The sequence below is a fragment of the Mycteria americana genome, chromosome 3, assembly GCF_035582795.1.
Source record: "Mycteria americana isolate JAX WOST 10 ecotype Jacksonville Zoo and Gardens chromosome 3, USCA_MyAme_1.0, whole genome shotgun sequence".
NCBI classification, from domain to species: Eukaryota; Metazoa; Chordata; class Aves; order Ciconiiformes; family Ciconiidae; genus Mycteria; species Mycteria americana.
The window spans coordinates 16,090,523-16,117,860 of record NC_134367.1 but is presented as its reverse complement, the minus strand read 5'-3'; the positions used below and the strand labels follow the sequence as shown (position 1 = coordinate 16,117,860).

The following is a 27,338-nucleotide window of genomic DNA, read 5'->3' as shown; positions in this document are numbered from 1 at the left end:
AAGACACCCACCGCCACTGGAGATGCTCTAGGATATGCACAACATCCATATGGGTTTAGCAGATATGATGCAGACCCTAGGAGAGAACTCCATCTTTTTGGAGAAGCAGCAGCAGCAGTGGAGGAGACCAGGTAGATAGCACTATCTGTCTATGTTTGGGCAAATGAACTGAGCATGGAGGCTAGGATTTAGTTGCCAAGGTGCAGGCGCTCACTGCTTTTTGAGACACCCCTTGCCACTCCAGGAATCTCCAGGGATCACAGATGCAATGAAGGCCTTGTGGGAGCCCTGCATCATTCTGGAGTGGCAGCTATGGCTTTAAGATACTCTCAAACTCCTAAAATGTCACTAGATGCCTATGTTCAGGCAATCAAGTCCTAGTTTGAGAGCTAGATTAGGCAGCTGAGTCCCAGTGTAATCTCCACATGAAGAGAGAACTGTAGCCAGGTTTCCCAGGTCCCAGCCCAGAACATAGAACCTCAGCCCTAGGAAGAAGGGTTTAATACACATCCTTCTCAGCATGTCCTACAGAAAGGACATGTTTGTGGAGGCTCCCATCAAGAGATAGCTTTTTGTAGAGCCTTTTCTTAAACATGGTCTCTCTTCATCCGCTGTGTAGAGCACAGAGGAATCTGAACACTGGGCCCTTCCATGCTGAGAGTTAAGAAAAGTAAGGGATTTATTTATTTATTTATTTATTTATTCATGTATTGCTTTGGATGTAGCTTTATCTTTCTGGTGTCCCAAGCACTGGCACAGAATCTGCTGGAAGATCCCACATAGGAAATTACTTTCAGGTCTATGTGCAGAGAACCACACTGTTAATTAATATGAATTGGAGCAAACATAGTATGTGAGCCATGATGAGCTTGCATATGAAACAGAACATACTTCTAGGAACAGAACAGAGCTCAAAACCAGTTTTTGAGTCCATATGGGCATTAGTGCTGATTTCATTTACAGTGGATTAAACATCTCACTTCGGTTAACGTTGCATTATTAGAAAGACCTGTTCATTGGACCCTGGGTATCTTTTGATAGCTGCAGAGTATTAATTAGCAATTAGTTCATTAGTCAAGACCAGATTAAGTAACGACGACTGCAGGGTACAGAAATTTTGTCTTATACTTTTCTCAACTGTGAGGACACAGGCAGAGCCTTTGCCTCTGTACCTGTGACGTTGTCCCTTCATTCTTAGGCCTGGTTCAACACTTTCAGAATATGAGTTTTCTCCTGCAGCTGAAATCAACCTTCTCCTCACCTAAAAATGTGTGAAAGAATGCAATTGTTTTTTGATTGTAACTGCAACAAAACATTTTTATTTAGGAAAAATCAAACATTATAAATGATCCAAACCAGATTTCTCCCAAATTTTCACTTCACTTTAAATTAAAAAAACAACTGGTACATATTTTAAAATCTTGAAATCATTTACACTCTTCCTCCAGGTCCTAAGGAAAAGAAAAATCAAGCTTTGTCCTAGCTCTACCTGCACCTTTTCAAGATGGCTGCACTTCCTCTTCCCTTCAGCCGCAATAAATGACTATCCGAGTCTGAGCAGCACTGAACCAGGGCCGGGGTCCTTAATGACACTGCCCTGGCTAGAAATCTCCTTCCTTTGTGTGGATACAATAATGACAGAGCACAGAGTAGCCGGGGGAATACACGCTGCAGTTTGCAAAATCCTTCAGTTATGGGTTTGTGCTTCTGTCCTCCGTGATGCCTTTAGGCACATTGCCCTTACAAGTTCTGCAGGAACACTGGACCATTACTTTTTGTCTCAGCCGAGCTTGTGCCTTAGAGCCACAATTTACAGTCCATAATGCCTGCACTTTGGTAATGGAATGACCTAGACATGTTAAATATTATTACTATTACTGCAGAGTACCTGACCATATGAATGAACTCAAAAAACACCCTCTTCATTTTACAGTGACAGATCATGCATTTTGGGTGATTTCTACATCCTAAATTCATTGTCTCTATAAAAATTTTGATGGCCCTGATGATCAATAGCCATACAGTGAGCTATTCATTAAAATGCTTTGCTTCATTACTCTACTACATACCTTCATGCAATTCCACTTAAAAAAAACCCAGACAAACCCCTAAACAAGGGCTGCACCCAAACCAGCAAAGCCTGTTTAATATCTATGGCTCACAGTACATCCTCAGAGCAATTTCTGGATGGTATTCATGCTTCATTTAGCTCTGCATTTTGTTCTCCAAGAGCTTCTAATGAAGATACTCAGGATTTAACAGTTTCCTTTCCAAAAAGGAGCAATTTAAAGAAAAGAAAAAGTTATCATTCACAAAAACAATCAGCCAAACCACCCCCAGGCTGGCCTTTTCTTTTCTTTTTAAGTTGAAAGCCTGAGGTTGTTTTCTTGACAATATCGCTGTTCTTGAAGTAAAGGGATCAATCTGCAGTATTTAGACTTTGACTGTAAGATGGATAAAAATATCTTTTTTCCCCAAATTTGTTTGGCTCTAGGATATCAGCACATGTCATCACAATTGTAAGTTGTAATTACGAAATTCTGATTAATAGTCTGGTCTGAAAAAGCAGGGTTTTTCCATTGTTCTACATCCCTTTCTTTGCCTGTAGAGACTGTACTGACCCATGATTTACTTCACTAAGCCTATCAGCTGAGATGTTGTTTAGAAATGACAAAGTTGCATGCATTTTAGTCTAGCACACTGTGCACACACAAAAATTAAAATATTTTCCAATACCTATAATAATCAGCATCGTTCATCAAATTAGCAGTGAGTGTTGTCAACCCTCATTCACTTGCAATGTCCTCACAAACCAGACAGAAAATCACCTATTTTAAGGGTGAATTACCTTGGTCAAATAAATGTGTATGCATGTATGTAAACAAGTAATCAACTGCTTTTGATATTAGCCACATAAAGAAAGTGTTTAGGATCATTATGAACAAAAAAAATATTTCTGCTCCTTTAACTATCATCAGGGCCTTTTTATGGAGAAGGCTAATTCAGTGCTTTCAGGAAAGAATCTATTTGCGTCTGCTAAATGAATAAAGCCAACATCCCCCCTTCCCCCCCGCCCTTTTCTTCTTCAAATGTACATCTAGAAACCTCTGTGGCTAGATCTTCAAATGAATTTTGAGTAAGAATACAGCCAAAACCTCTGAAAAAAATACCAATAGCTCTTCAGTGTCTTTATTCAGATTAACTGACTTAGTGGAAATCTGGTTTAGGGCATATCAGACCACTGTAAGGATACACGAGAGTTGTGGGGAAAGAAACAGTAATTAAAAGCCTGATTTAAGCAACATTCTTAAACTAAATGTCAATAGTAAGAATTCTGAGCCTAAGGTTACACATATGTTCATGCGTCTGGTTGAATCAGGACTTTGGGTTTATATTTATAGGATTGAACTTTTTTCCCCTTTTTTTTTTCTGTACAGAAATAAATAGCCACTCAAATTGATATTCTCTCCAGTCTCCCTACAAATGCCAAAATATGTTTCTTGCAGACTACAGAGAACTCATGGATATTAAGAAGTTACCCAACTCCTAAACGATACACAAACCAAATGCCAGTGAAACTACTAGCGGTCAGGCACCTAATTGCATTTGTTGTTATGGTCCATACAGTCTGCCTTTGTGGCATATCACTTACATGCATGGTTTTCTAAGAACTAATCTCTGTGTACCCAAAATGAGATGACCATCTGATACTAATTACTGTTCATCTTAGGTAAGGTGATCTTACATGCTCCGATTCCATCGCCGCACAAGCACAGATGATAATACTCAAAAACAGTGCAGACAGTGACAGAGAATAATTTTCAAAATGTTCTCCTTTGGCAAGGCAAACACATTTTTGGTTTTATTATTTATTCTCTTCACATCTATCATCTCAGTAGAGAAGATGCAGCCAAAGAAATATTCCTATTAATTTAATTTCTGTGGTCTAGTATTTGACCATGGCTCCTTGGCTAATTCCTATAGCAAGGAATTCCCAGCTAGTTTCTCAGTGAAGCACAAAACTATTTAGTTGTGATGAGACCAGACTGGGTGCGTTCTATCTGGCAAAGTCATAGGTAAACTAATATGAAGGGCAAGAGAATAATAACTAAGATTTGGAAACCAAAAAAACACATGAACTCTTAGACAGTCAAAATAGTCAGGATTCCATGATTCAGCACATTTGAAACCATGTTCAGGCCTTCGTGCTGCTGCAGGACACTTTTCCCAATGTAAATTTTACTTGAATATGTTTCTGACTTGATCCTGCAGCAGATCATCTACTGGATTAAATACACTCCTGGTTTTCTCAGTGGTCCAATCATTTGGATTTTTTAATCTCTGGAAAATCCCACCTGCAGAAAATCACTAACTTCATCTTGAATTCTGCACCACTTCCCACCTCCAGTTCTCCAACTGGATGGATTTTTTAAGAACTTAAGTCTTTTAATGGTTTGAAAGATTCTACTAATTTCCAGTTTAGGTGTACTCCCGGCTAGTATATACACGCTGTTAACCTGTTGCCTGAGCAGAGTAACTTCCAGTAGTAACGTAATACAAAAACAAAGCATCAAAGGTGTAAAAGGATGTCAGAAGTTGGGACCTATGCTACTTTGCAATGCTGTAGCTCCTTTGAAGATAGCATATGACTTTCACCAACTTCAGAAGTGCCACCCAGTACATGGATCATCACGACCCAGGAAAAACAGAATGGGTTTATGTCCTGGCTGAAGTCCAAATTACTTGTGAACAAAGCCTCACAAAATGGCATGGCTCACTGAGATCTCAGAAAAACCTATTCACATCACAAACACTATCCCAGTAAAAGCGGCCCTCTTCCTGGCAGAGGCGCAAAGGACTGGACGGACATGTGCTTGAATTATTCCTTGTTAATACTGCATAGCCAAGCAATAAGGCCTTCTTTTATTAGACTACCAGGAGTCAGGAGAGACTAAGATCATCAGGGCATCCCTGTCTCTTCCTCTGATAAATTCCATCTTTCAATAAAACTGTGCAGCCAAGAAAAACAGCTACTGGTTCAAAATGTCACTCTGCCAAAATTAGGGAAACGTTCCTTTCATGCAGAATAGCTTGGTTTGCTGACTGACAGCAGGAATCCTCTTCAAAGCCCTCTGGGAGAGCCCTTTCTGCCAGGGGCTCGCAGCCTCCCACAGCACCTCCAGCCTGCAGTCTCAGGGCACAGTCAGTCTGGGCCGCCCCGCTCTTCTCCCCGAGAAATGAGGCTTTTCTGCAGTGGCTCCCTCATCGAGGAGAGACTGGACTGACCACAAACATGTCAAATTCAGAACATAATTTTAACTCTACTTATTTGATCTAGCTTCCTGTCCATAATTTGACAGAAACAATTTTTAAAAGAACAAGACTCCAACAGCAACCAACCAATAAAACCAGATCTTTGCAGAATGGGGGATGAAGGGAGGAAGGGCTGGGGAAGAGGAGATTCTGACAATAAAAAAGAGTTTCTCCCTTTAATTATTTTCTAAAGCTCCAATATACTTTGTGAAGTGACGGGCATCATTTCATACTTCAAAAATAGAGAATAAACCATGTAGGCAGTTTAGTAGATGATCAGAAGTGTGGTATGAGGGAGCGATGATAGGGAGAAATGTACTGATCATGATGCATCTTTCTTGTTGATAGAAGCTGGCTATTGATACTAAGTAGACATATCTCTGGATAAACGGTTAGCAACAACATATTTCACTAGTATTAAATTGACATATCATTATCTGGATTTCTTTTTATATTTCTGTCTCTGCTGTTAGGGATAGGTCCTCTTGGAAAAAAATTCTATTTTTCTTGGTGCTACTTTTTAGAGTAGGGGAAAGACGAGTCATTTGGCACCTTAACCTTTTCCAAATACATGAACAGCTCAGCCTTCCCATTCAACCAGGGAGTTAGAGGAGGAGCAGGAGAAGGGAAAGTTATAAGGCAGAAAGTGGAAAGTTGGTAAGGGGTGGAAAAAATGACTTAGCTTAGCTGATGTGGTAGAAAAGAAAAAGAGAAGCATTTCTCTAAGAAGAGGGAGAAAGCAAAAGGTTTGAAATAATCCGATGTTAGAGTTTTCTATTATAATTTTGGTAAGGTATTCAGATACCATGGTGATGAGCACAGCTGAAATATCTAAGCACTCTGGGATAAAATATATTCAAACAAAAAAGATAATTAAAATAGTGCTTATTTAGATGAGGGATAATGTCTCAGTTCCTATGCAAATGAGTATAGTTAAAGGATCACTTGCCTTTTTATGAAAATGAATATTGAAAGTTTGATGAGAAACTCGGGAGAGAAACATTCTGGAAGTCAAAGCAAATGCAATCTCTATATGCAAATGAAATCAATTAATTTTAGCAGCCATGTATGAGTGTAAATGAGAAAATCAATGATTTTCAAAATCTAGTAATTTGATAGCCATTAGTCTCATTAGGCTTTCTTTTTAAAGCTTAATTATTCAAAAATACAACCCCATTGAAGTGTGGTTTAGAAAGGACACATTCTTAAATTAATTACAGTAGTGATTTTCCCTGTAGCATGAAGATACAGTGCCAGTACCAGGCTTTGTAGATAGAAATATGACTTTTTGCTGGACTTGGGAATTTATTTTGGGAAAGAGTCCACCAAACCTCTGCAGATCACCCAAATGCCTATGTAGAGGCATGTGGGTAGTCACCCTGAAGCCCATGGAGGATATATTATTGTATCTCACGTAGATACAAATAATATCCACGTGAGATATTGATTTTTAGGGACATGCATAGACTGAAGAGTCTTGATGAAGAGTCCAAGCTGAGCAGAGAGGTGACCCTGTGCAGGGAGCCAGTCAAACGGCATGCCACCCCTGGGGCTGCGGCCCCTCAGCACTGGCTTGAGGAGGGCTCACCTTTTCCTCAGCTGTCTCTGGGGAAGGAATTTCTGCCCATCGTCTTCAAAATAGCCACCTGTCTGCAGCACTGAGATTTGTGTTCTTTGTCAATCTGGAAGAGATTTAAACAGATTACGACTGTAAATTTGATTTTTTTGAGAATTGTCTGTGAACTCGGTGAGCTATAAAGACATCTCCAGTCCTAAAAAGCACAGTATCCATTCAAGATGGGATTTACTGTTTGCATCACTTACATCTATAAACAGAATGGCACCAGGGCCTTTTTTCTGAGCATGAGGTCCTGCTCTGGTTTAGCTGAGTTCATCCTGTTGAACTCAGTTACCATCTGAAACAGGCAGCTGCATCCAGACTGCCTGGAGGGGATGGGCCCTGGCCTTTGCTAACTCCAGAACTGTGCCAGTTCCCAACTGGGAATTGTTTGGATGAATTCTGCCAAACTTAGGCCAAAATCGTGCCAAGGGCCATTCTTAAAATTTATCAGCATAGACAATGATGTTCATATCCTCTGGACACACCATGGCACTGTTTCATTTACTAGTGTTGACGAACTTTACTAAATACATTATTCCAAAACATTTTTAATCCATTTCTTGTAGGAAGAAGTGCAATTACCTGGATTCTTAGCTACATTTCTTCACCCTGTTTGAGGATCTGCCCTATAACATTTCTGAGGAGCGCGTTGCGATAACTCACTCTACTGCTGCAACACTTGCCTATTGCCACTCCTCCGTCCTCCACTTCCACTCCTCGCAGATCTCTCCCTCACTTCTCTCCTCCCCTCTCACCTCCTATTCAAAATAATCAAGATATAAGGAAGATGTACTTTCAGAGGGCCAATTAAACACAGCAGGACACCAGCTGAGATGAGGAGCTGCAGTGAGTGAATTTAAATCAAGCTGCAGTTTCTGAGAGATGATCTCTGTACCATCACTGCAATATTTGTTAACGGTGGCAAGGGCTTCAGGTGGATCTGCACATCACCAGGGGAAGCTATGCCTTACTTGGCCTTACATGTGAGCCAGATGCGTGAGCAAAAAAAAAAAGAAAAAAAGGTTAAGTTATTGCTTGTGAATCATAAACATGGCTACAATATTTTATACTAAACTCTTCCAGGTGTCAGGCAAATGAGGAGCAAAACAGAAAGAGGCACAGTTGGGTAAATCACAATATTAGCATACATTTATATAACACATGATTGCAACAGCTCAGGATTGCAGAGGATTTAAAAAATAATTCTCTTTTATGTAAGGCGGCTACTTTTCAGTTGTGGCATTATCATCTCATGTCTGTACTCTCTGCTTGGCAGAGATATTTTTCAGACAATACTCCACTGGAGTAGAGCCGCTTAAAAAAGGGAGGAATCAGTGCAACCCAATGGATTTTAGACTGGCCGCAGTTTTGAAGATAACCCAAAATTTCAGCCCTTGCTGTGGAATATCTTCCCCAGCCACACTTTCTCATTCTTCCACTGCGAAGTCCTTGATCCCCCGTGGCGTAAGCCAGCCTCGGCCCCCTCGGCAGATGGCAAGGGCTACGAGAGCGTGCGTGTGCCGCGCCGCTGCCGGCTACGCTGCCTCTGACCCGGCGCCCGATCCCCCGCTGCCGCGTGGCTGCTGGCCAAAGGTCCTGCTCTCCTCTGCCCGCGGCGTTTGGGGTGAAAGCAGCAGCTGTGCGGCAGCGCACGGCAGCGCTGTAGGACGGTTTAGATAGGAAGTAAATAATTCGTCCAGCTGTCTCTGCAGCATGAAGCTAGGAAATAAAAGGTCTTATTTTTCCAAATAGCATCAGGTCAGCTAGCCAGGTGAAAGCCCTTCAAGGTTGTTCATGATGCCTTCTGGCATTGAAAGCAGTGGGAACTTTGCTTTCGCCTTCTGTGCCAGCAAGCTGAGAGATAGGACAGACACGGGATTCTCCGAGTTAGTATCTCAGGTTGCAGTTTGCTTGACTCTGTCCCGTGGTGAAGGATGTCGCGTGTTGCATGTCCTGGATTGCCCATATAGCGAAACATTTGCTACGTGCTACAGCTGAGACGATGGCTTTCGCAGACAAGCAAGAGAAAATGAAATTGGAGTGAAATCTCTTTTCCTGTCTCCTGTGATGCTTGCAGGGGTAATGGCACTGGAATATATTTCCAGAGCATGGAGTATCCCAGAGCTCCATGTATACATGCCACTGGGAGACTCTGCCAATGCAGGAGGGGAGTCACAGCAGGACTTCTTTAATCAGCCACAGCAGAGCAACAGAGCACTTTGCAAAATGTCCTAAAGACTGAGCACGTGTCCCTGCTAGTGCCCTACCTAGCAGCAACAGCAGCAGCAGGATTTCAAGGCTCAGCCTCTTTCCACAACTGTGCCCTTAATAAATGATTAAACTCTGCACTTAATAGTAAGTGTCGGTGGAATTTAAATGGGTTGCAGTGCCCGAGCTTGACTTCTCTTCTTCTCCCTTTTGGAAGCAGGGCTTAAGACGGGCTTATAAATCCTGAAGAAAGGCAGCTGTGACTAATTCTTGGCTGCAGCTGGAGGGAAGAGAGAGGAGAGACATAAAGGGCAGAAAGGGTTTTCTTGAGTGCTCAGGCTGGCCCAGCCTCTGTCTGCTTAGCCTGTTGAGACTAGACAAAGTGACTGCATGGCCCATTCCAGCTAGGTCTATGGAGAACCCCAGGTATGTGGCCTGATAGTTATATGAACTAATAATATAAATCATAAAATTAAATAGTATGATTTCATTCTGCAAATGATTTGGGGACATAGTTTACAGGAAAGACACAATACAAAGGAAAATTGTATTGCATGGTATAATTCTTTATGATATTTTTGTACTTTAATATGATATAAAATTCATATTAATAGGTGCCATTTTTATGGAGAAATTTATAGCCAAAATACGGCAACTTCTTTGCTGCAAGAGCTACATAGAGAAAATTAAATTTGACCATTGCTCTCTTTTTTATTTGTATGGATATTTTGGTGTGAAGCAGTGAATTGTTTAAACTTGAGAGCTTTTATATTATATGCTTTTTTATTAGCCACTTTGTTCACGATCAGCTTTTCTGTGGCATCAGTAAAAAAATATGGGATCTGTCCATGGGCCAAAATGACATCTGTACTTTTTCACTTGCATCAGCTGAAGAATGTGTAGCCTAGAGACACAATTAATGCTAGGCTGGCCTCTTCCCCAAATTAGTGGTCTCCTATGCACAGGTTTATATGCCATATGTGAAGGGCCAAATTAGTCCCACTTGGGTCACACTTTCCTTGATCACTTCAGGAACTAACTCCACAACAGTGGCTGTTTGTATAGATGTAATTTTCCATGGCTGAAGTGGTATTTACCTGTAAAGGGATTTTTCCATTAAACATTCTGTGTGAGATGTTGGAACATAAAACACACCAAGATATATTTATTAATGAAGATCTATCAAGGTTAAATGCCTCTTCTGAGACAAAAATGTCTAGGTGTAAAGGCTGCTGCTATTTTCCTTCTTTGACTGGTGCTGTGAAAAAGTACCCTAAACTGTATCTGCATGCAGATGTGGGAAGTCGCCTGCTTTATTCACTGTGGCTTCAGCGTGGTTCCTCAAGGACAAAACCACAGGTCCATTACCTGACCTAAAGGGCCAGTGCCAGGACACAATAACCAAATGCAGTTAGGCATACGGACATTTCTGGGGATGTGGCAAATATAGATGTCTGTCTGGGTAAGGGATGATTTCCACTCCTGGCATCGCCACCCTTGGCAACCCTGCTATGGGCTGAGAATTGGAAAGTAAGGGAATGTATTGGGCTATTAGGTAAGGCTACAAACACATGAGCATGTTCCTTTATATGAGCAAAACAGAAAAAAGATGATAAGGATATAGAGGAAAGTGGGAGTTAGGAGTTTCCCAACTTGTGCAATACAACTTAATTTGTGTAATCCTCCACTTTGCCTCTGAGCCAGAATTCATGGCCACCTGTGATGTGCTTTGGTTGGAAGGCACTGGGGACAAAATACTAGAAAGAACTGATACTTACATTTGGGTTGTGTGCTTTTGCATATGTCTTAGGATACACAGGCTTTCCCGCTGTTCCCATAAGAATGCCAGTACAATGCTTTGATGAAACCCTTAGGTGATCAAAATTTTGATCACATATTTTGGAAGACAATTTAGAAAACATTCAGAAAAAAATACAAAAGGGGCAAGAAATGTTTCCATTTTTATCTTCTGCATTTTAAACCAAGTAACCTAGATTATTTATTATACATAGTATTAAGTTATTACAGTTGTACTGGAGAAGAAAAATATTTTTAAAAATTTGAATCTATCTTTGAAATGGTTTAAAGAAGGACTATAAATATTAAAAATCCTATATAATAATTATTTCTTTGTTTATTACAGGGTGCAGCTGGATAGCAGGTGTATTCTTTAGTGCCTTTACGATACAATTTCATGCCTTAATGTCTGGACTGTTTTCCAGAAGAACTTTGCTTCTGACTTCCTGATTTTTGACTACTCAACTATGGGATAATCACAACATAGGAGGAACACTTTTTACCCTAAGTGACTGATACGTATGTAGTCTTAAGGTAGTTTTTTGCTTGATAATATGTGTGTGTTTATAAACTCATATTTCTTCAGGTTGTTATCAAAAAGTTATTATAAAGGGACAATAATTTGAAGACAGCTGTCATGAGCCAAAATTCCGTAATTTTCTTAAGCTCTTCAAAGCACTGCACGCTAGTGGAGCATGGTACTAGCTCTGGGCCACTAATTGATATCCTCATAAGATGCAACTAGAAATCTGTTTTGAAATAAAACCAAGAAGATGGTAGAAAATGAGAAATAGTGAGAGGAATAGCAAAAACATGGAAATGAAGGTTATTCCTTTTAGGTCCGTCATCTACAGCAGGTCTTGTAATGGTAGAGAGAAAACAACAAAAAACTTCCCTCCAAAATTCATAGGAAGACATATGAACATTTTTGTCATTCTGTAACATCCATGTCCTTAGCCATTAAAATTAAATAGCTTTGTCTCTAGGGGGAGAAAGGTAGTTATATGATCAAATCACTGCCTTATGCTCTTGTTTTTTTCCATGATCAGTTCAATCATGTATTTATTCACCAATCTCATTAGAATTGCAGTGGTAATCAGACAGAGGAAATGGTCTCCATCAATCATCCTGTTTCTAACAAGAAGAGGTAACAGACCATTTTAGTTACAGTGCATTAATGCTCATTACTGCCCTAATGAAGATTTGTGTTGCTTTTCCAAGAACCTTCAAGCTAATCTTCAATTTCCTCCTGGCTTTCAAAGAAACACCAGTTTTCACATGACTTCAGCCCATTGGAGCAAACAAAGAGGTATTAGTCTGACCATTCTAAAACATAGTTTCATAAGGGAAATTAATATGAAAAACACGAGGTAACATCTAGTTATTTCATTACTGTGGCTAAATTCTGTGAGTTTGGCAAACACTGACTGACTCGGTCTCTGTGCCCAGACTTTTCTCCTAGCAGCTGTATCTTTACTGCTTAACACATGGCTAGTATTAAACTATTACCTATTAAACTATTATCACATATTCAAGTATATGTGATTGTGATAAATTATAGTAGCCAAATGACCACTGCACAGCTTGTCTAATCTAGATTTCTACATAACTGGTATCAGTATCATTTCAAGTACCTACATTCTTACAGTGAAATGCTCAGGCTGCAATGGGAAATCCCACATGCTCTTGGCTGATGACGGTTCTTGATGTGTCACAGGCCATGACAAAAACCCCACCCAAACACATCTCACAGTGAATACTGCTTGGGAACTGGCTCTCCTTTGGGCAGTGTTTGCTGTGTTTATCCTGTCCAGGTGAGATTAAGCTCCAAAGGAGAGCTGCATGCAGGGCCTATTGCACGTCCAGAAAGCAAGACGTGCCACAAAACCTGCTTTTCTGGTGCTCCGCGTCACTGCTCTCTTGGGGCTGGACATAGTTAACAAGCAGACAAGCGACTGAACTTTCGCTTACTTATGTGAACATTAGCACACGTGTCCCCTGTAAACTGTGGATTCGGGTTTTCACTCTGTTTTTGCATCCAGCAGAATTGCGTGTTTGTTCAAACTGAACACCTGTTTAAATACCTTGCTGTATTAGACAGCCTGAAATGTCTGAGGCTCCCAACACATAAGGAGTTACTTCCCTGAGCTTTGTATTAAGCATCTGTTGGAACACGTTCATCCTTAGTAATTACTTGACATTTGGACACAAAGAATTCTAAAGAAAGGAAGTACCTTAGTGAACTTAGGAACGTTTAAAAGCATCCTAAGGAAAGACCAACTTGAGTGTTGTTTGAAGAGTTTTAATTTTGTTGGCAGGGCTACTGGGAACTAAGAAGGCCCTTTACACTTGGAAACAAGCTTGCCAAACCATTTCCTTTGCGTATCTTGTTCTGCAGAAGTAACAGAATATTCCATTCCTGCATATTTTAATAATGCCAAGGGAAAAGGTGTATATAGAGTCAAGGAAAGCAGCTTTCTGACCAGGCTGTTGCTGCCTGTTCCCATGGTTTATGCGTAACAGTGGTGACATGCAATTCCTCCTTCCTGTGGAAAGGATATCTGTCACATAGAGAAGTTCTGCTGCTCTCTGAAAGGCTGACCTTTTTTTACTGGTAGTGGCTTGGCAGGTGTTTGTTTTAGTTTTTAGATATGTAACTTGCAAAAATTAAAATGGGCTCTAGGGATTTGACTATCGTTCTATTTTACATCTGCTTTCATCAGCACAGCTCCAGTGCCTTGATTCATGTTGGTGAGAACAAGAGAATTAGTCTCTGAGTTTCCATTTTTTACTATGCAGGAAAACTAACATTATTATAAAGAGAAGCAGTTTAAGGATACTGTGGAGTATGTCTATATGGAGATATAGATCACTGACTTGGATTGTATATGGCAGTCAATTCTGTGCCCAGTAGTAGGTATTTGAAGAATAAAGAACTTAATTGTGAACAGCTGTTTCCACATACTTAATAAAGTGTGCATGGCCAGTTCAAGCTCTATAAAGTGTTAAACGTAGTTTTATATAACACATACTGGAGCCATGCACATTTTTCAAAGAGTGCATCAGCCATTCTGACTGTTAAGTCCTGTCTATCTTTTGATTTCAGAGAAAGATCTCTGAAAATATTTTTCTTGTTTTTCATAATATAACTGAGACTTGGATGACTCCCTAATATTTGTAAAAAAACATGGTCATTCTTACGCAAAAGGAGCACTAAGTTATTGTTATAGGTGTCTTTCCACCTCAACTATACTGTTTTGTGATGCTAAAAGGAGGAAAGTATAGTGGCTTTCAGGCTGGTTTTATTCCAGCTTGGCTTATGGCTTCAGAACTATCAGGAATGTCAGCATCCCAGGGGACCTGGTAGAGGTTAGAAATTAATAGTATCTAGTTAATCTGCAATGTATGAGTGGGAACTTAGAGTCCTGGACTCTAGAAAAAACCCACAGCTGTTATTCATCCAGCTGTCAATCCATGGTTTTCTTTTCACAAATGATGATTAAGAAATACTAAGGTGTGTGGGCAGCCAGGGAGGTTTGAAAGGTCCTTTGGGGCCTGAGCGACTAACGTGTTTTCATTCCTGTTTTGAATGCAGGAGTCACGGGGTTAACAAAGGTCCATTTCTACCAGTGTATCCGCACTGGAATTGCGTGTCTGCCTTCAGTGGATACCAGCTCTGGTCCTGCAGAGTGGCCACATAGACTTTTTGGTTTCCAGATGAGTCCCTCTGATGCAGTAGGTCAAAACTGCAAGCCGATACACATTTTTTAATCACTTCTTGGTTCCAAGGAGCAGGAATTATTCTTCAACTTCCTTCAGAGGTCTGAATTTAAGCTGGCTCAGGGAAGGAGTGCAGAAACTCTTCAATGGGTTAAGCAATCATGGTAAGACAGCTGGGTGAGAGGAGGAAGCTTTAAGGAACAGGCTGTGTTACAAGTTTTAAAGGCATTTTGAGAATTGCTGTAATTTAGCAGAGGTTTGACTGAATTAGACTAAACCAAATCTCATAAATAGGTTTCATACCAGGAGTTTGCACCTGTTGAAATAAACCCTGTGCAGAGAGGACCTTCCTTAAAGTTTCCACATCACTACCTGAAATGCATAAATATTAGTTTCAAAAGTATGTATTTCTCCATTTTACATAAATGCACAGTATTCTGCCAGTTAGCACCAAGTTTGTACAAGTAAAGCTAAATCCAAATAAAAAATCAACAAAGCAGCATAGACAAAATGAAGATCAAAGGAGCTTTAAACAGCCTATAAATCTCTTCCCTCCACTGCCCAGTTTCCATGCTCCTGCTTCTTCAGTTGGCCTTTAAGCCCGGAAGAAGGATAAACTTGCACATCCAATATAAATAAATGAATAAACAAAGTGGGCATTTTTTCCTTTATTATTATTTGAGCCCCTCTCTCGCATGCATCTTGTTCAATGTCTATGCAAATAATGCTAAATGAACATGAATATTAGCAGGCACAAAGTCAAGCAAGGTCAACAACATTGAATGACAATTACCTGTTGACATTTTCTTAAGTGGTCATGTGCATGGCTCTGTGTTCAATTATCTTTTACTTTAGACATTTTGATGTATTTTACTATGTTTATTTTTTTATAATGGGGGAAAAAAGATCTCCCAGTTTCCTCCTCTTGATCCCTTTGTGCAGATTATCAAGAAGCTTGCCCTCTTCAGACCTGCTTCCTAGTGCTCACAGCTGTCGCACATCTCCTAAGTGGATCTGGCACTAGAGGGCGATGGAGACATACACTTTTGCCAGTGTGTCTCAACAATTTGTTAGAAAGCAAAAGCAGAGGAATAAGACATTAATTAGCAAGTTCTTGAAAGAAGAGTGTGCTACTGCTCTACCATCCCAATTACCTTCTGTTCTCATACCTTCTCTCTGGCTTCTGCTTATTAAATTGCGGGCTCCTAACTCCTGTGGTAGTTCTCCACATTCCTTCCTTCCTGTTATTACCACCTTCTGCCCTTCAGAGTTGATGCTCTGCCCTTTTGCATGTGATCTGAAACCTGTCTCCAACTCCGGATCAACTGTATTCTCCTCAGGAGTCTACTTTCTCTTTTCCCATCCTTGCTTTTTGTCTTTGGCCTTTCCCTGATCTTATTCAGTCTCCATCCATCTTTCTGTCTGCTCTGCCCCTTCCTTGAGGAATCACTCCCATCCTGCATCCTGTCCCTGGCCTGCACTCAAAAAATGCAAAAGCCATGAGGATAGGAAAGTAAGAGGTAAGAAGGTGCTTCATCATCTCTGCTAGTGGTTAGGGCATTGAAAGAAAGAGGCCTGGGTCCTGGTCTTTGTGCCTAGAGTGTCCATCCATGGACACTTTACCGAAATAATTAATAAATAGGTACCACTAGCTAGGCTTTCCCATAACCTAGCTAAGTGTTGTAAACACTAGACTTCAGTGTTAGGCAGCATAGCCTCTTCAGGAGGAGTGGAGGGTGTCTTTGTTTCAATGATGGTCTAAGGAGCGGGTAAAAGCAGCTTGACCTGTGGCTGAGGAAGGCTGAAGCTCAGACCGTTCACTGCATAACTGGGTGCTCAGGTTGCCACATGAAATTGGATGGGGTCCCAGCAGACTATGGATGAGACTGTCAGCTCCTGGACTGGCAGTGAGCTGAGAGTCCTGAACTCCAGAGAAGACATCAGGATACCTCGCGTGGGACCTTCCCTATCCGTTAGCTCAAGGCTGCTCTGCATTTACACCGATAGTAGTGTTCGCCATGGTGTGTCAGAGGCAGCCAGAGGAAACTCTCTTCTCTGCTGTGTGCCGGCTGCTGCAAGAAGTGCACTTATGGTTAGGCAGCAGGAGGGGTTTGTGCCTGTGACTGGGGGTGGGAAGCTGCACCCCTGGCTCTGCCGGGCATGCTTTGCTGCTAGCAGGTTTCTCACTTTGAGGTTGCCAGCTTTTCTCCTTTTTTAAGCACCACATCCCATCAGAAATGTTGTGAACTGTGCTGACGAGCTGATTAGGCTGTGTGGGACTAGTCATGGGTTAAGCTGCTCTCAAGGAAAATATCTTGAGATGCATATAGGCGGAAGATAGCTGTCACTCAGAGTTGCCATCCATACAGTTTTTATTGTTCTCCCATGGCTTCTCAAACCTAGGACTTCAAAGACTTGGAAATACATCTGGGATTTGTTACTTGATCACCTTTTTCTCTTTACAGCAGACTCAGGATTATTCCAGGGAACAGGCAGTCTGTCCATAGATCTGTCATCCCACCTGCAATATTCTTTTTCTAGTAGCAAATGTGCCATACATCCCCCACAGGTGACTGCAGGCCATACATTGTCTTTATGCTCATAACTTCATAAAGCCACTTGAAAGAATGTGTGAGGGGAAAAAATAGAATAATGAATGGGGTGGGGAAAGAGTTCACTCCAAGCCACTGTAATTTTTTAAGAAAAGCATGCTGAAAATTGCAGCAATGGACAACACTGGGTCCTGCAAATGGATGATTCATCTTGTATTTGCTTTTCATGGCTGCATACCATACAGTGTCACTTCACTCACTCATGTCACGTCCCCCTCTGTGAGCCTGATGGGCACATTCTCAGTTGCCATGAAGATGAAACTCACCAGGCAAATGGCACAATGCTTCCGAGCTGAAAGAAACTGTGATGCGGACAGTTCTCGAATGCATCAATTTTTAAGTTATTAAGGTGACAAATATTTCCTCCTCCTCCTCCAGAAAAAGCAATCTCTCGCCTCATCACTGCAAGATGTGATTCGAACTGTATTTCCCTGGAAATGACATGATGACAGGAGGGTATGTGATTGAGAATGAGAAAGTATTATACAGACTCGCATTCAAATTCATTATCAGGCAGTGAGACTGATGACTCAGAGTTAGAAAAAAATGAAACAACCAAAGATCGTGTCTCAGTCAGTGCTCATAACAAACTTGAATTCCCATTTGCACAGCTCATATACATGGGAATTACATCGCACGCTTAGAATCAATTTGCATATGCTGTTTCTACTCAGTCACACAACAAATAATGTATTAGGAGTGAGTGTTAATGCACTGTATTATCATACAGCTTGAAATGCTGTCTTCTGTTAATGTGCTGTTCAAAGAGTGTGTTCATGCATGTGTGTGTGTTCTCACTTGCTCATTCCCTCACTGTTTCTGTTAGAGTAAGGAGATCGTCTACCTGAGGGACCAGATTAAAAAGAGGTCAATTTGGGAACCTAGTAGTTTGGTAAAAGTAGCAGAGAGATAGGCGTACTTTAAACTGAAGGTTTAAATTCCTTCTTTGGCACTGGAGAATTATCTAATATGCAAGCAGATTTCAGAATCTGGGCCAGAGTCCCTGCCAAGGCAGGCTCACGTGGTCTCCATCTGGCCTCATCATCCAACGAGATCAGGCCCTTCATTAACTGCAGAACTATGATCTCGGAGTCAATCAACCCGAGTGGACCTGCTTTGACAATGCAGTGCTTTTGCTGTGATGATTCACTAGTTCTGCAGCTTGCTAAGGACCACAGAATCCCAGAATGTGCTGCATCATTAGCTGATTTTTTGGATCACTGATAGTAAAAACAAAAACTGACAAAAATATCTTCACTATGTTTTCAGTGATCGGAAAAGTAAAAAACAACCCCCCATAACCCCATAACTAAACATCAATTCAATAGATTAAGCCAAACAAAACTACATTTTGAATTTCAGCCTTTCTCTTGCCATATTGTTTGGTGGAAAACCAGGGTGTCATGGAGGGGGAGAAGATCAACACCCTTACCTTCCTTCCTATTCAGCTATTTTCAATAGCCATTTTTTCTTTCTTTCCTGCAGAGTGCTTGGAACAAATATTGGCTGATGTGCCTGAAGAGAGGCTGTGAATGCTGCATGGGCCTTTTGAGCTGTGAGAAGCGAAATAAATGGTGGAGGTCTCTCTCATTGCCTTTCTGTGCAAGTGCTTCTGATGCTACCCCTTCAGTGATGGTCTCCCCAGGACTGTGCTGCTATCTTATTCCCTTCGCTTTCCTGCCCTTCCTGGGGATGGCAGATGAATTTACACAGACACTCACACATCATGTCTTGCACTGTATTCTCTTTTTATTGCTGTGTGTCAGGCTTTCCAGGTGGCTCACAGGTAAATTAAAGTAAACTGAAATTCAGATATGCAAACTAAACAATGCCAGGACCTGTTTTCTAGCCTGAAGGCCAACGGGTTTGTTCTGGCCACATCCATGCTATTTAAATGTCTTCATGTATGAAACAAGATGTGCCATATGCAGTTATCCATTGAGAAGGATGCCTGGCCCATGCTAACTCCTGAACTCTACCTGGCTGACCTGAGCCAAAAATCATGCCAGGGAACATGCTTATGGGCAGTTAAATGCTCTTTGATGCTCTTTAAATTTACTAGACATAGACTGAGGATCAATTTTTGATTCATTCACTGCTACTTTTCATTTGGTTTTCATTAACACTGTTAGGTTATGCAGAGAAAAATGATGGCCAGAAGTGGTCTGCTGCTTTTGCTCTCCACACATGCCTAAGCAGTCTGCAGGCTTCAGCTAGACCTATGTTTCAGCCTCCTTTTTCTAGGTCAGACTGGCAGTTCATTTGACCAGTTTGGAGCTTGAAAATATGTTCTTCATCACTGGCTGTTAAATAACATTGGTCTGGGTATGGATCCTACAATTTATTCTGTCATCCATGAATTACAGAATCACAGAATCATATAGGTTGGAAAAGACCTTTAAGATCATCGAGTCCAACCATAAACCTAACACTGCCAAAACCACCACTACACCATGTCTCTAAGCACCTCATCCAAACATCCTTTAAATACCTCCAGGGATGGCGACTCAACCACTTCCCTGGGCAGCCTGTTCCAATGCTTGATAACCCTCTCAGTGAAGAAAAATTTCCTAATATCCAGTCTAAACCTCCCCTGGTGCAACTTGAGGCCATTTCCTCTTGTCTTATCACTTGTTACCTGGGAGAAGAGACCGACCCCCACCTCTCTACAACCTCCTTTCAGGCAGTTGTAGAGAGCAATAAGGTCTCCCCTCAGCCTCCTTTTCTCCAGGCTAAACAGTCCCAGCTCCCTCAGCCGCTCCTCAGAAGACTTCTGCTCCAGACCTTTCACCAGCTTCGTTGCCCTTCTCTGGACACGCTCCAGCACCTCAATGTCTCTCTTGTAGTGGGGGGCCCAAAACTGAACACAGTATTCGAGGTGCAGCCTCACCAGTGCTGAGTACAGGGGCATGATCACTGCCCTAGTCCTGCTGGCCACGCTATTTTTGATACAAGCCAGGATGCCATTGGCTTTCTTGGCCACCTGGGCACACTGCTGGCTCATATTCAGGCGGCTGTCAACCAACACGCCCAGGTCCTTCTCTGCCTGGCAGCTTTCCAGCCACTCTTCCCCAAGCCTGTAGCGTTGCATGGGGTTGCTGTGGCCCAAGTGCAGGACCTTGCACTTGGCCTTGTTAAACCTCATACAATTGACCTCGGCCCATTGATCCAGCCTGTCCAGGTCCCTCTGCAGAGCCTGCCTACCCTCCAGCAGATCAACACTCCCGCAAAACTTGGTGTCATCTGCAAACTTGCTGAGGGTGCACTCGATCCCTTGTTCCAGAATTAGTAATGATCAAAAGTGATGTGCTAAAAGAAGTGATGGGTTCCATTAAGACTGTATTATACTAGTGTTTACAAGACACAAACTTGAGATAATTGTCTCTCTTATTGGCTTTTTTGAAAAGTTTTGAAGACTTTAACTGTTTTTAGACATTTGAGGAATGCTTGAAAAAAAGCAAAGAGGGCCACATCAAGGAAGAAGATAAAAACTTGGTTGTTCTGAAGATCACAATAGACAATTATATCTTTGAATAGCTGGCAGGCACTTTAAAAAAGCACCTGACTGTGGTCATTTAAATAATAGTATTTTATTGTACCTTCTACAATCTGTAAATCAAGAATAGGCTTGCAAAGCAAACACCATGTGGTTTTACTGAGAACATGGATGTCATAGTTTAAATCCTCAAATGTTCTTTTGCATAGTATTTAAATAATTTATATTAGCCTGGGCACTCCCAAGGCATACAGGGAATACTAGCTATCCTAGACACACTAGAATTACAACCTCATTGTAAAATCTGTCTGCAGTTAAGGTCTCACTTACTGAAAGACAACTAAGAGTCCTGAACTTCTGTTACTTAAGGACATAACTTCTTAAAATGGTAATTCATCATTAAGTGACTTGAACAGAGCACAGCCTACTTACTGTGTATGTCAACCAGTTCCCTACTGCAATGCCATCTCACTGCTTATATTCTTTCCATAGGAAGGGTGTTAGGTTATCTCTATATTTCATAATGCTTGATACTGGAACAATAAGCAATTAGCCTTAAACATTATTCCAGAGGTAAAGAACTGCAGAATTAAGTTACATCATCTGCTACTTGCTTATACTAAATTCCACAATATACAATAGCAGAATAACCTTCAGAAGGAGGGCATGCTTGGATAGCACTTTAAAATATCAAATGACATACGCTGACTGCAGAGTCCATGTTCTCCTCATTTCCTCCTGTGTACTGGTTGCTATTTATGTGGAATTTTCATATCATAGTGGCACATACTGCCCCTGACTTTTAGGGAATAAATAAATAAATAAATTTAAAATATTGTTGCAGGATTTGCTTGAATAAGTCAGGAATGATGAATATTAAATCTCATTGGAAAATCCATCTTAATGTATTGAAGAAAAACTTACATAAGAAATAGCCTGTTGATTGCGTATATAATATTTTCTTTCCCACAGACTGAAGCATATGGGGTTTAACAGCTACACTAGGAACAACACATCCATACTGCACATATGGCACAATGATGTGAGCAACACAGAGCTAGGACACCATCAAGGAAGATGAAGAGTGGTTTCATTTAAACATGAACACATAGAGACGTGAACAGCAGCGCTGAAATATAAGATGTTTGGACAGAAACTTCTGTGGGAGCGCAGCATCTTTGCTGGCCCTCGCTCACTGCTTTAAATAGAAGATGAGGAGCAAGAGCACTGGTGGGCTTTGTGTTGATGCTGACCAGGACAGCTCCTGCTCCTGACTGATTGGAGAAAAAGTACCAAAGAGGATGCAAAGCAAGACCAACTCTGAATATCACTGCAATTACTGCTTTAACAAGATGCTGAATTCAGGCTTGCAATTCTGGCAACAGTGCTATGGGCAATTTGTTTCCCCACAGCAACATCTGCAAGCAAGAGGGCTTGATGGCCTTTAAAAGATGGGACACCATCTTTGGGCGAATGAGTGTTTCTGAATGGGAAGTAGGAAAGAAAATTCCCCTACAGAAATGAGTCGGAAAAAAGTAAGATAGACCTTTCTGCAGAAACAGAAAAGTACTTTGCAGAAAGAAAGCACCTAATCTTCAGAACTGCTGCTAATCTGTTGAACAGGCTTAGAGAAGTCATGTAGGGTGGAATTTCATCTACCTCTGCTCTCTTGTCCTATGCAAGAACAGGGCCATCAAATGAAGCCATGCAAAGACAGGTTCAGAAGGAACAAAAAGAGCTGGTTTGTTATGCAGTGGATATTTGAGAAAGTTCTGGATGTTTAAAATGTGCATAGGTGTAAGGGAGGTGTCACGTCCTACCGGGGGGGAGGGAGGAGAAGAATCATGATGCCAAATATGTCATGTGAAGGGCGTGAGTCTGGCGTGTGGCTAATGGAAAAGAGGTGGCCTTCCCATTGAGTCACGAGGTTCAGAAAGGACCCCTTGCTTTCTAAACTCCCTTCTCAGAGAGGAGTCTAGGTGCGGCTGGATCCAGTCTTAGTCTCAGACTTGGTCAATGGTTTATGTCTAAGGGTTATGAAGACGGTAAGTGTAGCCACATGGCAGAGTCAGCATTTGCCTGCTAGGTCCCTCTGCACCTCAGCTGGGAGTGACTTAGATTTGCAAATTCCCTCGGACTAAATTAAGGTGAAATGAAACCAAATGATCAATTAGGCACTTTATTTGTGGTGGGAACAACTTGAATATGGAACACATCAACTTGGAAAGCTGGGAAAGCATAAAGGGGTTGGCAACAGTGGAATCTTATTGGAATATTTATAAGAAGGGAAGGGAAGGGAAGGGAAGGGAAGGGAAGGGAAGGGAAGGGAAGGGAAGGGAAGGGAAGGGAAGGGAAGGGAAGGGAAGGGAAGGGAAGGGAAGGGAAGGGAAGGGAAGGGAAGGGAAGGGAAGGGAAGGGAAGGGAAGGGAAGGGAAGGGAAGGGAAGGGAGACAGAGAGAGAGAGGGAGACAGAGAAATATCACCACCCTTGGAGCCCGCGATGACGATGACAGGCGTGGCAATCCTCTGGTGACGGGCGCGCACCTGGTTCTCTGGGGGTGTGTCTTTTATACTCTAGTCCCCGCCTCCAGTTACACCCTTTGAGGACTTACATGGTTCTTGTTCTAGAAAGTTCTCGATCCTCTGTGCAGGCACTGGGCGGGGGGTGGTCGCGAGGGGTCTCTCGGGTGGTTGTAAGCCCCTTCCTCAGAAAAACTCTGTGTGACCTCTGGCCATATACGTGGTAAGTCGTTATGTAAGGTACATCAGAACCTGGAACTGCGTGTCCTCCGACACGCTCTCCACCTCCTGTGCTAGCCGGCCCCTGCAAACTGGTCGCCATGCAAACCATGCCTTGCCACAATGTTTGGGACATTAACTCTTTCACAGTCTCCCACAGGAGGACTGAACAAATTAACAGAAGAGAAATGACTTCAAAATGCATATAAATGCTCATGCTGAAGATGTTTATTGAAAGAAAAAAATGAGACTGGTTTTGCACTTGCATGAGCAACAGGAAGACATTGTCAGATGTGTCTGGAGAGGGGGAGAGGGGAAGAGGTGAGGCGAAGAGGACTGTCGTGCCCCCGGGAGGGCTTGGGAAACCAAAGCCCTATGTTTGAGGGAGCGCAGGTGTCCTCACTGACACCTCCACAGCTTGTGGAACTGACTGGTTGCAAAGAGGGCTGAAGCATGGCCTCCAGAGTGGGCCAGTGCATGCAACCATCCTCCACATCTCTCACACGCTTCTCCTTGAATATGTATGGTCTTAACCGATACTTCTTTGGGAATTCTGCTGAATTTGTCAATGGGCCGTATAAAGCAGAAATAGATTACACGTCTGCTGTAGAATTCACATAATGGGTAAGTCTTATGAATGCTTCAGATGCCTGATTTTGAGTGGGACTGTGATTCTGCCTCCCTTTCTTAGGCTATAATTCCACAAACTTAATTTCACATCCACTGTTTTTAAGAAGCGAATGCACTAAGACAGCTGTACATTGTATTTTTGAGCCTATATATTTGATTGCAAGAAGACAAATTTGGGGACCAAATGGTAGATTTTTCAAAAATGCAATTTCATATGAACTGAAACTATTAATTAATTTGAACTAAGTAAAAACTGTGGCTGCTCTGTCTCTTTTTTTATGCAAAAAAGTGAAATACTAGGAATATCCAGCTGTTTTATTTTAACACTTAAAAAAAAAACAGCCAAAAAACCCAAGCCAACCAAAAACCTTTTGACTCTTCCTTTAAAAAATGAAATAAAGTGACACATCTTTTTCCCAAAAAACTAATTCTGCCAATATCTCCTTTGTACCCACGCAGCTGATGGAATGTAATGTGCTGAATATCCTTAAATAGTGTTAAGTATCCAAGTGACATGAAAAGTACCTGTAATTTTTAAATTTTTTTCCTCCCCCAGCCATACATGCGCAAAGGAAAAGAATTTGATTTATTTAATCTGGCCCAGAAGATTTCTTGGAAGAGTGATACCTTTTAATGGAAAGCTCAAGATCTCTGAGATTTCACCTCACAAACTGTGGATTGTCAGTATAAAGGTAGTTAAGGTCAGTGCTTACTGACCATACTGATTCATCACCAAATACTTATTTACCTGTCCTTAGAAGGAGATTATGTCTGTTATTTTTGGCAAGTCGTGCCACTTTAACACAGTTTTTACTTTCCTCCTAGAAATTTACCCCACCCTGTAATAAGCTACTAATCAGAAACCCTTGGACTACTATAAGTCTGTGGGAGATGAGATGAAGATCTGTGGAGACACCTTTCATCCCATTTTACTCCTTTTATGGGGCCTCAGCTTCTTTTATAACAGTTCACTATTTAATAGCCACTGTCACTTTAGCCTGGAAGTTCAAAAGACCTATAAATTGCTTGACACAGCTTATCTGTCATGGAGCAGGAGTGCTACAATAAAACATGATAATAAATTAATAATCAATAATAGCTGACAAGCTTCCTTCTTGCTCTCCACTGTGAGACAGCCTGAGCAGTTGGGCCATGGGAGGGTTTGTGTCTAACATCAGAGGACTGTGAGGCAGAGCTGGAGTTTTTGGGTTCTCTCCTGAACTGTTACTGCAAAGACATTTTTCATAGCTCAGGCTGTTATTTCATGGCCTTCACTTCTCTGTAGTGAGATTCAAATGAGAAGACCTAGAAAGGTGAGAACTTCTCTCTGTTTTACAATGGGCTGTTAACTTTGGAACCTGGTTACAACTGCTTGAACACCAAAGCTATTATTACTTTAATTGACATGACTTTTAGCCAATCTGCAGACAATTAATAACTTTTTTATATGTGATGGGGTATTTTTCCTAAAGAGGAAATAAAAAGGCATCTCAGCACATTCTCTTTTAATCTCCCCCAGATGTGGAATAGGTTAGAGATTTCTCATTACTGTCCTGCTTACAACTACTTTCCATTTTGTGTCTGGATATAGAAAGTGTCCACTTCTGATTGTGGTCTCAGGATTGAATGATGCTATTGAAGTGAATCAAGGGCTTTTTCTGTGTGCACAAGAAGCAACAGCTTGAATTACTTTGTGCCTACCCCTTCCTATCCCAGGGCTGTCTCAAGGTCAGCAGAAGGCTTGGCAGTCTAATACACCAGAAACAGAATGGATGCCCAACACTTCTTTGGATATATGAGTTAGAATCAATCTGTCTTTATCACTGAAGCATCTAGCACTGTATTAAGTAGTGTGACAAATATCTGTCACCTAGACTTCATTTCCTCTCCGTTTGATTTGTTTTGCACTCATCAGTGCTTAAACTTTACGAACTAAACAGACTCAGGAGATTTCCTATTCTACATTCTTTTCTCAAAGAGCTATAGACATGCTGGATACTGCCTGCCTGCCTGCCAGGGCTGCCACCATCATCTCTCTGAATGACAAATACTGCTGTTTCCCAGCAGGTATAGGGGCAGCACTGTGAGTCTTAAGGGGTGGGACAAAGAGTTATGAACCATCGACCATCTAACAGAGATCTGCAGCACTGTCTCTGCCTCTTTCAAGCTCCCATAGCTGCCTTATGCCAAAGAAGCGGCATAAGACTTTTCCTTGTCTTTAGTGTTGTGTTTCACAAGGTCTGAGTGATTCCCACAGCTGAATTCAAGCATATCACAGGAAGAACTGGATCACACAATGGCTCCGTGGAAATATTTTACTGCAAGACTTGAAATATCTTATTTACTGCCTTACAAACAGGGATTAACAACATTCTTTAGTGAAAATTTGTCTGAATGACGAAGTGGTCACTGAGCAATGTCATCTGGATATTTCCTTCAAGGTGCTCAGATTCCAGTAAAATCAGTGAAAGCCTCCTGTATAGGTGGGTGCTACATGGTTTGCATATGGGGAGTAACACTTCCCAATCTATTGGTCTGACCAAGAGGGCTGCTGCTGCTGGGAGAAGTGTCCTAAACCAGATGATTTCAGTTGTTGCTGCTGATAAATGGGGGCTGCAAACCTGTCAAAAGTGATGCTTATGGCTACAAGTGGGATTAAAGCTGAGACAAGCTTGGAGATGTGCTTGGTGCCAAGAGCAGTTTATGGTGGGTGGCAGAACATACAGATGATTTTAAAAAAAGAACTGTTGTTTGCATTCGTGCCTCCTATATTAAAATCAGAAATTCTTCAATCTTGTGAGAGTCTTTAGAAAAGTCAAAAGCAGAGTGCAGAATATGTTAGAAGTGAGTTTGACTCTGAAGGTTTAAGAAATGATAACACTATGCCTCCCTAAATGTAAGAAGTGCTGTTTTTCTCTCCCTTGAATTACTTATTCAATTAAAATGTTAGTCTGCATGGTACAGTTTGTTCAAGTAATTTGCTCTGAGTTAAGAAAATCTTCAGCTTTATTATACTAACTAATTCAAAGAAAAGACTTATTATTTTGTTGAACATGTTCTATGCTGGGAATACTTAATAAGTCATTAATTAATATCACTGCTATTAAGAACACATTGATGTTATCAGATCGCCGTATGTTGGTTTCTGCTGGAAACATTACATGCTCGTAGAGAGGTGGAAGGTATTGCAGAAACCCTGTGG

The 27,338-nt window shown here is 41.5% G+C and overlaps 1 long non-coding RNA gene across 4 annotated transcripts; it reads left to right on the top strand.

Annotated features, from left to right (window-relative positions):
* The first annotated feature begins 9,896 nt into the window (after positions 1-9,896).
* Positions 9,897-25,907, top strand: LOC142408022 (uncharacterized). Of its 4 annotated transcripts, none has more exons than XR_012775127.1 (6): positions 9,897-11,458; positions 12,022-12,248; positions 17,650-17,727; positions 18,757-19,057; positions 21,740-22,302; positions 24,693-25,907. It is a non-coding gene; the product is annotated as an uncharacterized LOC142408022 (long non-coding RNA). The 4 variants fall into 4 exon arrangements; XR_012775125.1 differs by having other exon boundaries at positions 9,897-12,248; positions 24,693-24,837; positions 24,962-25,907; XR_012775124.1 differs by having other exon boundaries at positions 9,897-12,248.
* Positions 25,908-27,338: the final 1,431 nt, after the last annotated feature.